An 11,166-nucleotide genomic window follows, 5' to 3' on the forward strand; every position below is an offset into this window, starting at 1 on the left:
CCCATGCTGGCTATCCCTTAAGATGTTGGCGTCGGCCAGTCCATTAAGGATGGCCTCCTTAATAAACTTTTCTAAGATCTTCCCCGGGATAGAAGTCAGGCTGATGGGCCTATAGTTAGCCGGATCCACTTTCCTCCCTTTCTTGAAGATAGGCACCACGTTGGCCTTCTTCCAGTCTTCGGGCACTACACCAGAGCGCCAAGAGTTTTCAAAGATCCACGCTAGAGGCTGGGCTATGATGCTCGCCATCTCCTTGAGTACCCTGGGGTGAAGATTGTCAGGGCCGGCTGACTTGAAGGTATCCAGCTTCTCAAGATGTTCCTTCACAAAGTCAGCATTAATGGAGGGCAGGGGATCACCCTCACCCGGACTTCCCGGCCCTGTAGCGGGCACAGGCGTCCCATGGGGCTGATGAAAGACCGACGCAAAGTACCTATTTAATAGGCTGGCTTTTTCCTGGGCATCAGTTGTCAGTTGCCCCATCTGGTTCAGCAGGGGTCCAAAGTTGCCCCTGCTTTTCCTCCGGCTCCCCACATATCTGAAAAAGGACTTTTTATTGTCCTTGATGCTCAAAGCTAGCTGGAGTTCAGTTGCAGCCTTGGCTTTCCTGGTCTGCTCCCTACAGGACCGGACCAGTGCAGAATAATCCTCCTTGGAGGTGACTCCCATCCTCCATCCTTTGTAGGCCTTTCTTTTTAGCCTCAGGAGGTCTGCTAGGTCCCTGGAGTGCCAGGGGGGCTGCTGTGCCCTCTTGCTGCCTTTCCTCCGAGATGGAATAGACTTAGTTTGTGCATTGAGGATCGCTCCCTTGAGGAGCAACCACTCTTCTTGAACTCCCCTCTCCCTGTGGTCACAGTCCCTTAGGGCCTCACTGACAAGCCTCCTGAGCTTGTCAAAGTCGGCTTTCCTGAAGTCAAGGACTTACGTGTTGCTGACTGACTTGCCAGCTTTTCAGCGGATGGTGAAGGTGATCAGCTCATGGTCGCTGTCACCCAGCTTCCCATCGATCACTAGGTCGCCGACTAGGTCCTCCCCAGTAGCCAGCACCAGGTCAAGCAGCGCTTTGCCTCTCGTTGGCCCATAGACTTCTTGAGTCAGGTAGAGGTCATCCATGCACGAGAGGAAGCTCTGCGACCGCTCAGATTTTGCTGAGCGATCCTCCCACGAGATGTCTGGGTAATTGAAGTCACCCATGACAACCATGGTCCTGGAGCAAGCTGCCTCAGCCAGTTCCTGGGCAAACTCCTGGTCTAGCTCAGGACTTTGGGTGGGAGGTCTGTAATAGACTCCCACCATTGTGTCCCCTGTGCCGTGTTCCCCACGGATTTTAACCCAGAGGGTCTCCAGCCGTCCACCCTGGTCGCCAATATCGGCTTGCAGGGACGCGTAGCTTTCCTTAACATAGAGAGGTACACCCCCCCCCCTTTTCTCTACACGATCCCTCCTGTACAGGGTATAGCCATCTATCCCCGTGGTCCAGTCATGGGTGGAGTCCCACCAGGTCTCCGTGATCCCTATGACATCGTACTTGTTTGCACTGAGCAGGAGGATGAGCTCCTCCTGCTTATTCCCCAAGCTCCTGGCATTTGTGTACAGGCAGGCAAGTGCCCCCTGGGGGGCTCCTTCCTTGCCCACAGATTTTACCAGGGCTGGGGCTGGGGTGGGCTCCCTTGAGTGCCATGATCCGCTGGCTTTGCAAGGATTGTTCAGCGGATCAAGATGTTCATACAAGATGGGTACTGACGGAGTTGGCCAATGAGATTGCAAAGTTGCTGGCTATTATCTTTGAAAACTTATGGTGATTGGGAGAGGTCCTGGACAATTGGAAAAGGGCAAATATAGTGTCCATCTTTAAGAAAGGGAAGGAGGATGCAGGGAACTACAGACCAGTCAGCCTCACCTTAGTCCCTGGAAAAGTCATGGAGCAGATCCTCAAGTAATCCATTTCTAAGCACTTGGAAGAGACTAAGATGAACAGTCAGCATGGATTCACTAAGGGTATGTCATGCCCTATCAAACTGATTGTCTTCTATGGTAAGATGACTGGCTCTGTGGATGTGGGGAGACCAGTGGATATAGTATACCTTGCCTTTAGAAAGTCTTTTGACAAGGTCTCCCACAACACCCTCACAAGGAAGCTAAGCAAGTATGGGCTGGATAAATGGACTGTAAGGTGGATAGAAAACTAGCTGGATCATTGGGTTCAGAGGGTAGTAATAAATGGCTCAATGTCTAGTTGGCAACCAATATCAAGTGGAGTACCCAAGGGGTTGGTCCTGGTACTGGTTTTGTTCAATATTGTCATCAGTGACCTAGAAAATGGGTGGAAGTGTACTCTCAGCAAGTTTATGGATGACACCAAGCTGAGGGGAGCAGTAGATATGCTGGAGCGTAGGGAGATGATTCAAAGAGACCTCAGCAAAGTGGAAGATTACACCAAAAGGAATCTCATGCTTCAGTAAAGACAAGTCCTGCATTTAGGATGGAATAATCCCATGCAAGAGTACAGGCTGGGGACTGATTGACTAAGCAGCAGTTCTGCAGAAAAGGCCCTGGGAGTTGCAGTGGACAATAAGTTGAATATGATCCAACAGTATGCCTTTGTTGCAAAGAAAGCCAATGGCATGCTGGATTGCATTAGTTGGAGTTTTGCCAGCAGATTGAGGGTTGGAATTATTCCCCTCCATTCAACACTGGTGAGGTCATATCTGGAGTACTATGTCCAGTTTTGGGCCCCCACTACAGACAGGATGTAGACAAATTGGAGAGAGTCCAGCGGGGGGCAACAAAAATGGTAAGGTGTGGGACACACAATTTATGAGAAGAGGCTGAGGGAACTGCGCTTGTTTAGTTAGGAGAAGAGAAGATGGATAGGGGATTTAAAAGCAGCTTTAAAACCCATTCTTAGGTTCTTACCTCTCCCATGTATTTTATAGTAATTTATGTGCCTAATTCTTTTTTTGTCAATGCTAATAAGGCAGCAGCAGTTTTGCAATATATACCTCCTTTCCCCTGGTCTAAGTAGCTTTATCTGCTCAGCTGCATTTGCAGGATTTGTGTCTCTGTCGTTAATGCATGTGACACCTCTGAAAGGAAGGAAAAAACATGGAAAACAAATTATTTTTAATTACATTTTACCATTTCCTTTTTCCTAGGAAGTTCCAGTAAAAAGAAAAGAAAAAAACCCAAACCTGACATTAGCTAAAAGACCTTTTTTCATTTAAAGCATTGTTTTCATGAATTAAGGAATCATCCTCCTTGGTGTTGCATCCAAGGAGAATGAGATCATTGAATTCTTCTTCTTTTATCTTTTTTTTTTCTTTTTTGCTGGCATAAAAGTAGCTCTTTTTGTAGGCTGTAAAACTAATGACTCCCTCATTGAAATATCTTTATGTACTCCTTGGATTCAAATATTTTGCAGGCTATGGACTGAACTCTTTTCCTCCTTGTTTCAAATGCAAGTGAGTTTCTATTTTCAAGGTGGTATAGAAAATAAAAAATTATAACATAAAGAAACATACTCTACTATGGTGTCTCTGTGATTTTTAATGTATTTGAACCTAAAGATAGCTTCCTTTATTATTTTATAACCCAAGTATGTGGCAAAAAAATATTATCAAGGCCAAATCAATCTCAATCTGCTTTTATACTATATTAATAAACAAATGTTTCCTTATCAAATTAGGGCATGTATATACTGAATGTTGAAGAGTATAGTCTAGTGATCACTCACTGGAGGGGGAAGTGGATTTTTTCAGGACCACTGAAGCTTAGAAAGAGTGTGTTTGTGTGTGCACATCTCACAATGCATAGGTAAAATAATATATCATCAATATTGTTTGACAGTACACAAGGACATCATTTGTATCAAAACTCTTTGATGAAGTTATTTAGAAATTGCCTCAAGTAAAGATAGTTATTGCTGGAAGTATTTGTTCTCCTCTTGACATTTAAACTTGTAAACATTACTTAAAATATTTTTGTAAGCTTTTTCTGAAATTGTCTAATAAATCTTGACGTATTAAGGTACATCTGGGAAAAGTGATTGTAACAATGCAGCCAAGTAAGCATAATGTCCTAAGCGTTAATGTTGATCTTGTTGGTCTTGGACTCAATGTCACGTTAAATGAAACAGCCAATAAAGCCTGATCATGACACTTCATTTGCAACAATGCATTCATTAACATCTCTTATTATATTGCAATGCTTGTATTTATGGAAATGAATTACTTACCTTTAGTGCAGGCAACAATGAAAATGGTTCAATTTAATATAAAGATATGTTCTGGTGCCAGTTAATTTTAGAAACTGCATATTGATCAAAACTTTAAACATCTCTGTGGCTTGGATCTATTTTACCCCCTGTTGAGGGCCCATATAAATCCATTTTTATGTATCACTACTCACAGGAATGTTACATGAAATAACTGTATTAATACTTTTATGTGGGCTGCATGTGTGCTGTATGCTGGCTCTCCATGTCCTAGGGGTAGGGTTGCCAACCCAGGGGGAAAAAAAAACCCATGTACCAACAAACTGCAAACTTTTCACTGACAACCAAACGTTTTTAATGTTTTATAAAAGCAGCCTTCAACTACTTGAAGGGTGGTTCCAAGGAGAATGGAACTAGATTGTTTTTAGTGGTGGCAGATGACAGAACAAGGAGATATGGTCTCAAGTTGCAGCAAGGGAAGTTTATGTTAGATATTAGGGGAAAAAATCTCACTAGGAGGGTAGTAAAGCACTGAAACAGGTTACCCAGAAATGTTATGAACACTCCATCCTTGAAGGTTTCATGACCTGGCTAGACAGCAGCAGGAGGAAATGGCTGGGGATGGTGCTACAAAGCACTGAGAGAATGCTCCCTGAAGGGTGTTGTCCTCCTACCTAGACACCACATGGTGCTGCTGTGTTCTGTCTGTCCTGCAACACTGTGCCCTGCTTCTTTTCAATGAGGGACCTTCAGTCAAGCTTTGGCAGCTTACTGCTTTTACAGTGGCTAAATGTTTTTCATTTACTTTATGGACAGGCATTGTTAGTCTGATTTTTAAACTGATTGTTCAGAAATTAATGGAAAGTTGGCATCCCTGACTAGGGGACAGGAGAGGAGCTACTTGTTCTGAAAGTTACATGACTCTAGCAAAGTAGTCCAGAAATGAAAACGTGCAGCTCTTTCTGCCCCTTTTATTCATTAGGTAAAGACTGATTACTGAGGTATAGAGGTAAGAATGTTACACATCCTCTATTCTTTTAGTGTTACTTTACTTTTTTATTATTATTATTCTTGTCCCTTCAGGGCACTCAGACTTCTAATAAACCTCATTCTGTTACCAGTCTGAAAAATACTAGGACATTCTAGCAGGAACACTAATGTAATAAAATCCATACAAGAAATTGGAGTAGGAGGTGAACAGGCAAAACTCCTGGATAGCTATACTATCTTTAATATCCTAGTAGTGTTCAAAGCTTCAGTCAGAACTGTTGCTCAGTTGTGCTGTGTCCTGGATATATTAAGGGACAGATCCAAAGATTTTACAGTCTAATTTGCAAAGGCCCTGCAATATGAAATGAGGAATTAACCAAAGTTTATCAACAGGACATTAAAATACATTAGTTAACACTTGTTCAGGGCTGAAGCATGACTCAGAGTGGGCACATCTACACATGCAATTAGTGTGACTGAATATACTAATGTGACTGAATTAACTAATTCTGACAACACTGCCTACATGTGTGTTTAAGCACTGTAATTTACTGCACTGCTGGATACCACTTGTATCTGATGGGACTATCCAGCAGAACAGTAAATTCATCTGCTGTGCACTAATTGCTGCACATGTGCAGAAAGTGACAGTTTACTGTACAGCAAATTAGTCAGTTGCACAGTAAAGTTTCTCATGTAGACACGCTCAGTGAAACCTGGAATTAGAATGCAAGAATGCGTTGTTCCCTGTGCTTGGTATAAAACCACTACTGCTAGTAATACTACTACTAGTATGTAGTTTTTATATACAGTTTCTCATCGGTATACAAGAAATCACTTAATCAAGGAAATGAATATTCTAACAGCATTTCATTGCTGGGGAAAATAAACCACATAAAAATGAAATGGCTTTACCAATGTCACTGTCCAGACCACTGACAAATCTGGAAACCTTAATCTTCTTACTCTCACCCCAGTGTTCTAACCACTAGGCCCAATCATTTTTATGAGTATTGTAATGATAGCTAGGGGTCATACTGGCTTCCAAAATGGCCCTGATACAAAAGATTAAATAAATGTTAGAAAATCCTGATTTTTATAATTATGACTAAATCACACACACACACACACACTCTCACTTATCTCCCCTACTATACATATAAATCCTCTGTTTAGCAGCTGCCTAAGGCAGAGATCTCTAAAACACATGACTTCTTACATTTTTTTTTTACCAGGAAAGATTCCCTAGACACTTAAAGGTCTGCTTCTGGGCACTCCCAGAATTGCACAAGTCCTAAGCAATTGAGCACCTACACTTCCTCAAGTGCTAGAATAGGTGTTCCTCTGCTCTTCCTACAACTATTGGATTGGACCCTGCCAAAAAACAATGGTTAGAGTCCAACAGCTGAGTGGCCAGGGTACTTGTCCAAACTACCAGAAACCTGTTTTCAGTTATTTACTCCATCTGAAAAGTTTTGAATTTGAATCACTTATTTCTAAGTGAATGGTGTCAGGTTATAAGGTAATCGGGGGTCAGAACTTCTGAGCTCTCCTGTACAATCTGTTCTTTTATACACATCATACTTAAATATTAACTGGTTGAGAGAGAATGGCTCTGTAGGCTTAGACTCTCAGTATATCCTGTGGAAGCTTTTCTCCTATACCTGACATCATTAAATATTGATTGGATGAAAGAGAGGAAAAATATGACCTTATAGTTTAGTGCTACTGGGAGGTCAAAGTTAAGATTCTAGACCTTGACCCAGTGATTGATTAAGTGTTTTAGAAAAGGTTTTGAAGCACAGATCCCTTCTATGTGTAATATATGCCCTTATCACTAGGCTGTGGAGTCATGCTCTCTCTCTCTTGTGCACTTTCTCTAGTCCAATGATTAATTAAGTATAAAGTTAAACAGCTTTAACAGTATACCTTACTTCAGAATACTGCATAAGCCTTGTCAGTTTTTAATCTCTTCAGGCCGAGGTGAGACTCAAACTCAGTGTGAATGCCTTAACCTTTTCATATTAGGAAACTGGCACCGCTGCCTTCTCTGCTGCTGGGATGGCATACATTATTATTTCTAGGGTAGGATTTATAGTTCCTAAAGCAACTGACCACAGGCATCTTTCTAGAGACGCATCTAAAACCTGGAGACAGACAAATATCAAGATATACTCCACTTTTTTAATTTCTTGCTAGGTAACTTACTGGCTTTGGGCCAACCATATTCTATTCTACCTATCAAGTGTGTAAGTGGACTTAGGCACCTAAGAACAATCCTCTTCAACCCTGCTTGAATGCCTATAAAACTTTAATACAATCATTGGGTTGCTGCTTCTCCTCCTACTCACTGTGTTTTGTGACCCAATATTATGGGTAAAAGTTGGTATGTTACAAAAGTAGAAGCTTGACTTGAGTTTCAATGGAATAAAATCATACTTAGATGCAGAATTCAACTTACATGCCTAAATGATGGAATAGAATATGACCCTTTGTGATCAACATAGATCCTGATTTTCTCTGATTTAAAAACAAAAATCCCCAATTTTTGGATTTAAAAAAGTAACCCAAAATCCACATTTTCCCATGATTAAAATGAAATACCACCATATATATATATATATATATATATATATATATAGTGGTGTTTCTTGGGCCTGGTGCTTTTCAACATGTTTATTAATGATTTGGATGCTGGCATAGGTGGTGGTAGTACTTGGACACTCCCTTCTGCAGGTGATGGAGGGATCCATCTGCTGTCTTGACCTGTTGTCCAGGGAGGTCTTCTGCTTACCTGGAGCCTGGATCCAAGATGTCACAGAAGGATTGCCAAGACTCATCCAACCTTGTGAGTACTACCCCATGCTGTACATCCACGTGGGCACCAATGATACTGCCAGGGGTGAGCCTGAGCAGATTGAGAGAGACTACAGGGTTCTGGATGCGAGGGTGAAGGGGACAGGGGCACAGGCTGTGTTTTCCTCAATTCTTCCTGTCCAGGGAAGGATCCTGGTAGGAGCGGATGAATCCTGCAGATCAGTGCATAGCTGCACAGGTGGTGTTGCCAGCAGGGATTCGATGTCTTTGACCATGGGGTGTTGTTCCATGAAGGATTGCTATTCAGGAAGGACAGGCAGGAGAGAAGAGGAGGAGGAGTTGCACTATATGCAAAAACATCTGCCTGACTCCTCAGAGCATTATGAAACTGGAGATAGGCCTGTTGAAAGTCTCTGGGTTAAGGTTAGAAGGGAGAGCATCAAGGATGATGTTGTGGTGGGTGTGTAGACCAAGAGGACAAAGTAGATGAGGCTTTCTTCAGACTATTAGCAGAAGTTTCCTGGTTCTCATGGGGGATTTCAATCACCTTTACATCTTCTGGGAGGGCAATCCAGCAGTGCATAGGCAATCCAGGAAGTTTTTAGAGAACATTGGAGACAACTTCCTGATGCAAGTGTTAGAGAGACCAATGAGGGGCTGTGCTCTTCTTGACCTACTGATCACAAACAGGGAAGAACTGGTGTGTGAATTAGAAGTGGATGGCAAGTTGAGCAGCAGTGACCATGAAATGATTGATTTCAGGATCCTGACAAAAGGAAAAAAGGAGAGCAGCAGAGTATGGACCCTGAACTTGAGAAAAGCAGTTTTTGATTTCTTCAGGGAAGTGATGGGTAGGATTCCCTGGGAAACTAGTCTGAGGGGGAAAGGAGTCAGGAGAGCTGGTTGTATTTTAAAGAAACCTTACTGAGGGCGCAGGAACAAACTATTCCAATGTCAAGGAAGAACAGCATATCTGGCAAGCGACCAGCTTGTCTTAGCAGAGAACTCTCTGGTGAGACTAAATGCAAAAAGTAAATTTGCAAATGAAAGCTAGAGAAGGTAGTAGATATGCTGGAGGGTATGTCTAGGATTCAGAGTGACTTAAATTGTAGGATTGGGCCAAAAATACCTCTTCAGGCTCAACAAAGAGAAGCGCAAAGTCCTGCACTTAGGACAGAAGAATCCCATGCATCACTACAGCCTAGGGACTGATTGGGTAAGCAGAAGCTCTGCAGAAAAGGACCTGGGAGTTACAGTGGACAATATGATGGATATGAGTCAGCAGTGTGCTCTTGTTGCCAAGAAGGCTAACAGAATACTGGACTGCATTAGTAGGAGTGTTGGCAGCAGATCGAGGGAAGTAATTCATGGGTGAATCCTGAAACACAGCAAATGGGGTGTGGCCGCACTCCTTTCAGTTGTGTACTTCATATACAGTGAAGAGCTTTTTTTTTTGGTGCTACACAGACAAAGGGGATCTTGTTGCAGTCCCGCACAGTGATATTGGATGCCTGTAAGCTCCTTTGTCCCTTTCCCCTTTTCATATAATCTTTCCTTTCTGTCAGTCCATGCCTAAAATAAGATGAAGTGTCTTGCTACCTACAAAAAAAATCTTAACTCTCTGAACCTGTTAGTCTCTAAGGTCCAATTCTGCCCCACCTTTTTTAATACACCTGAAAATGCATATCGTATTGGAGTCTTCAGACCATTTTTTTCACTGATTTTTTGGAACATATTTATGGTCATGGATACATCATCTCAATTTATACACCAGTTTTAATCTATCCTACTTCAGAATATTTTCTTGCTAGTAAATGACCTCTGTAAGAAACTGTAATAAGCTATTTTTTATGTGTTAAATTTCAGAACTCAGAGGAGAGCTCTCAAATGTATAACTAAAGTTCAATAATGGACCTTGCAAAACTAAGCGGATGCCCATAGCGCACACATCATTGGGAAAGAGTGTTTTATGCAATATGGAATAGCACTGGGATGTTATGACAAGGACATTTATTGCCACATATTCCAATTAGTGAGCCCTGTTATGAGGGTTTTTCTTAGCAGTTCTCAGCTTGTTTGGTTAATAGAAAGGCACTGTTCAGTGTGTTATGGCTAATGCCATCAGTTTCTCAAGTTAACAGCCAGAAAGTTATGAAAATGAAGTGACATATATTCAATGTCTTTCTTTCTTTCTTTCTTTCTTTTCTTTCTTTTCTTTGCACATATACTAAAATTGGAACGATACAGAGAAGATTAGCATGGCCCCTGCGCAAGGATGACACGCAAATTCTTTCTTTCTTTCTTTCTTTCTTTCCCCGCCTCCGCGCGGTCATGGCCTCTCTCACGGGGCCCGAGCAGAGCTACTGCGTGCCGGGCAGGACCATACAAGACAACCTGTTCCTGCTGCGGGACCTGCTCACGGCTGGCGAGCTCTTTGGCCTCGACGTCGGCCTCCTCTCTCTCGACCAGGAGAAGGCCTTTGACCGCGTGGGCCACGCCTACCTCTTCCGCACGCTGGAGGCCTTTGGCTTTGGGCCCCTCTTCACCGGGGCCCTCCGGGTCTTGTACCGGGACATTTCCAGCCTGCTCAAGGTGAACGGGGTGCTTTGCGCTCCGTTCCCCGCGCGCAGGGGCATTCGCCAGGGCTGTCCGCTGTCGGGCATGCTCTACGCCCTGGCCATCGAGCCGCTGTTACACGCGCTGCGCCGCCGCCTGAGTGGGGTGGCCCTGCCATCGGCCACGGGCCCGTCCGCTGGCCCTCGTCTCCGGCTGTCGGCCTATGCGGACGACGTCACCGTCTTCCTCGCCACCCGGGAAGACGTGCGGGCTCTGGCAGATTGCCAGCGGGCCTACGAGCGCGCCTCCTCCGCCCGCATCAACTGGGGCAAGAGTGACACTCTGCTGCTTGGCGCATGGACTGGCAGGCCTCCGCCGGACTTGCCGGGGGGCCTCGCCTGGCGCCGCGAGGGCCTCAAGGTCTTGGGCGTGTTCCTGGGGCCGACGACCTTCATGGCGCGCAACTGGGACGGCCTCGAGGAGGGAGTGGAGGCCCGCCTGCAGCGGTGGCGCTGGCGCCTGCCCAGCCTTTCCTACCGGGGGCGCGTCCTCGTCATCAATAACCTGGCGGCGGCCACCCTGTGGCACCG

The 11,166-nt window shown here is 44.2% G+C and overlaps 1 non-coding gene across 1 annotated transcript; it reads left to right on the top strand.

Moving 5' to 3' along the window:
- Positions 1-10,226: 10,226 nt before the first annotated feature.
- LOC132248014 (U6 spliceosomal RNA) lies at positions 10,227-10,331 on the top strand. The gene has a single exon (XR_009459373.1). It is a non-coding gene; the product is annotated as a U6 spliceosomal RNA (small nuclear RNA).
- Positions 10,332-11,166: the final 835 nt, after the last annotated feature.

This window comes from Alligator mississippiensis, chromosome 1 (genome assembly GCF_030867095.1).
Source record: "Alligator mississippiensis isolate rAllMis1 chromosome 1, rAllMis1, whole genome shotgun sequence".
Classification (NCBI taxonomy): domain Eukaryota; kingdom Metazoa; phylum Chordata; order Crocodylia; family Alligatoridae; genus Alligator; species Alligator mississippiensis.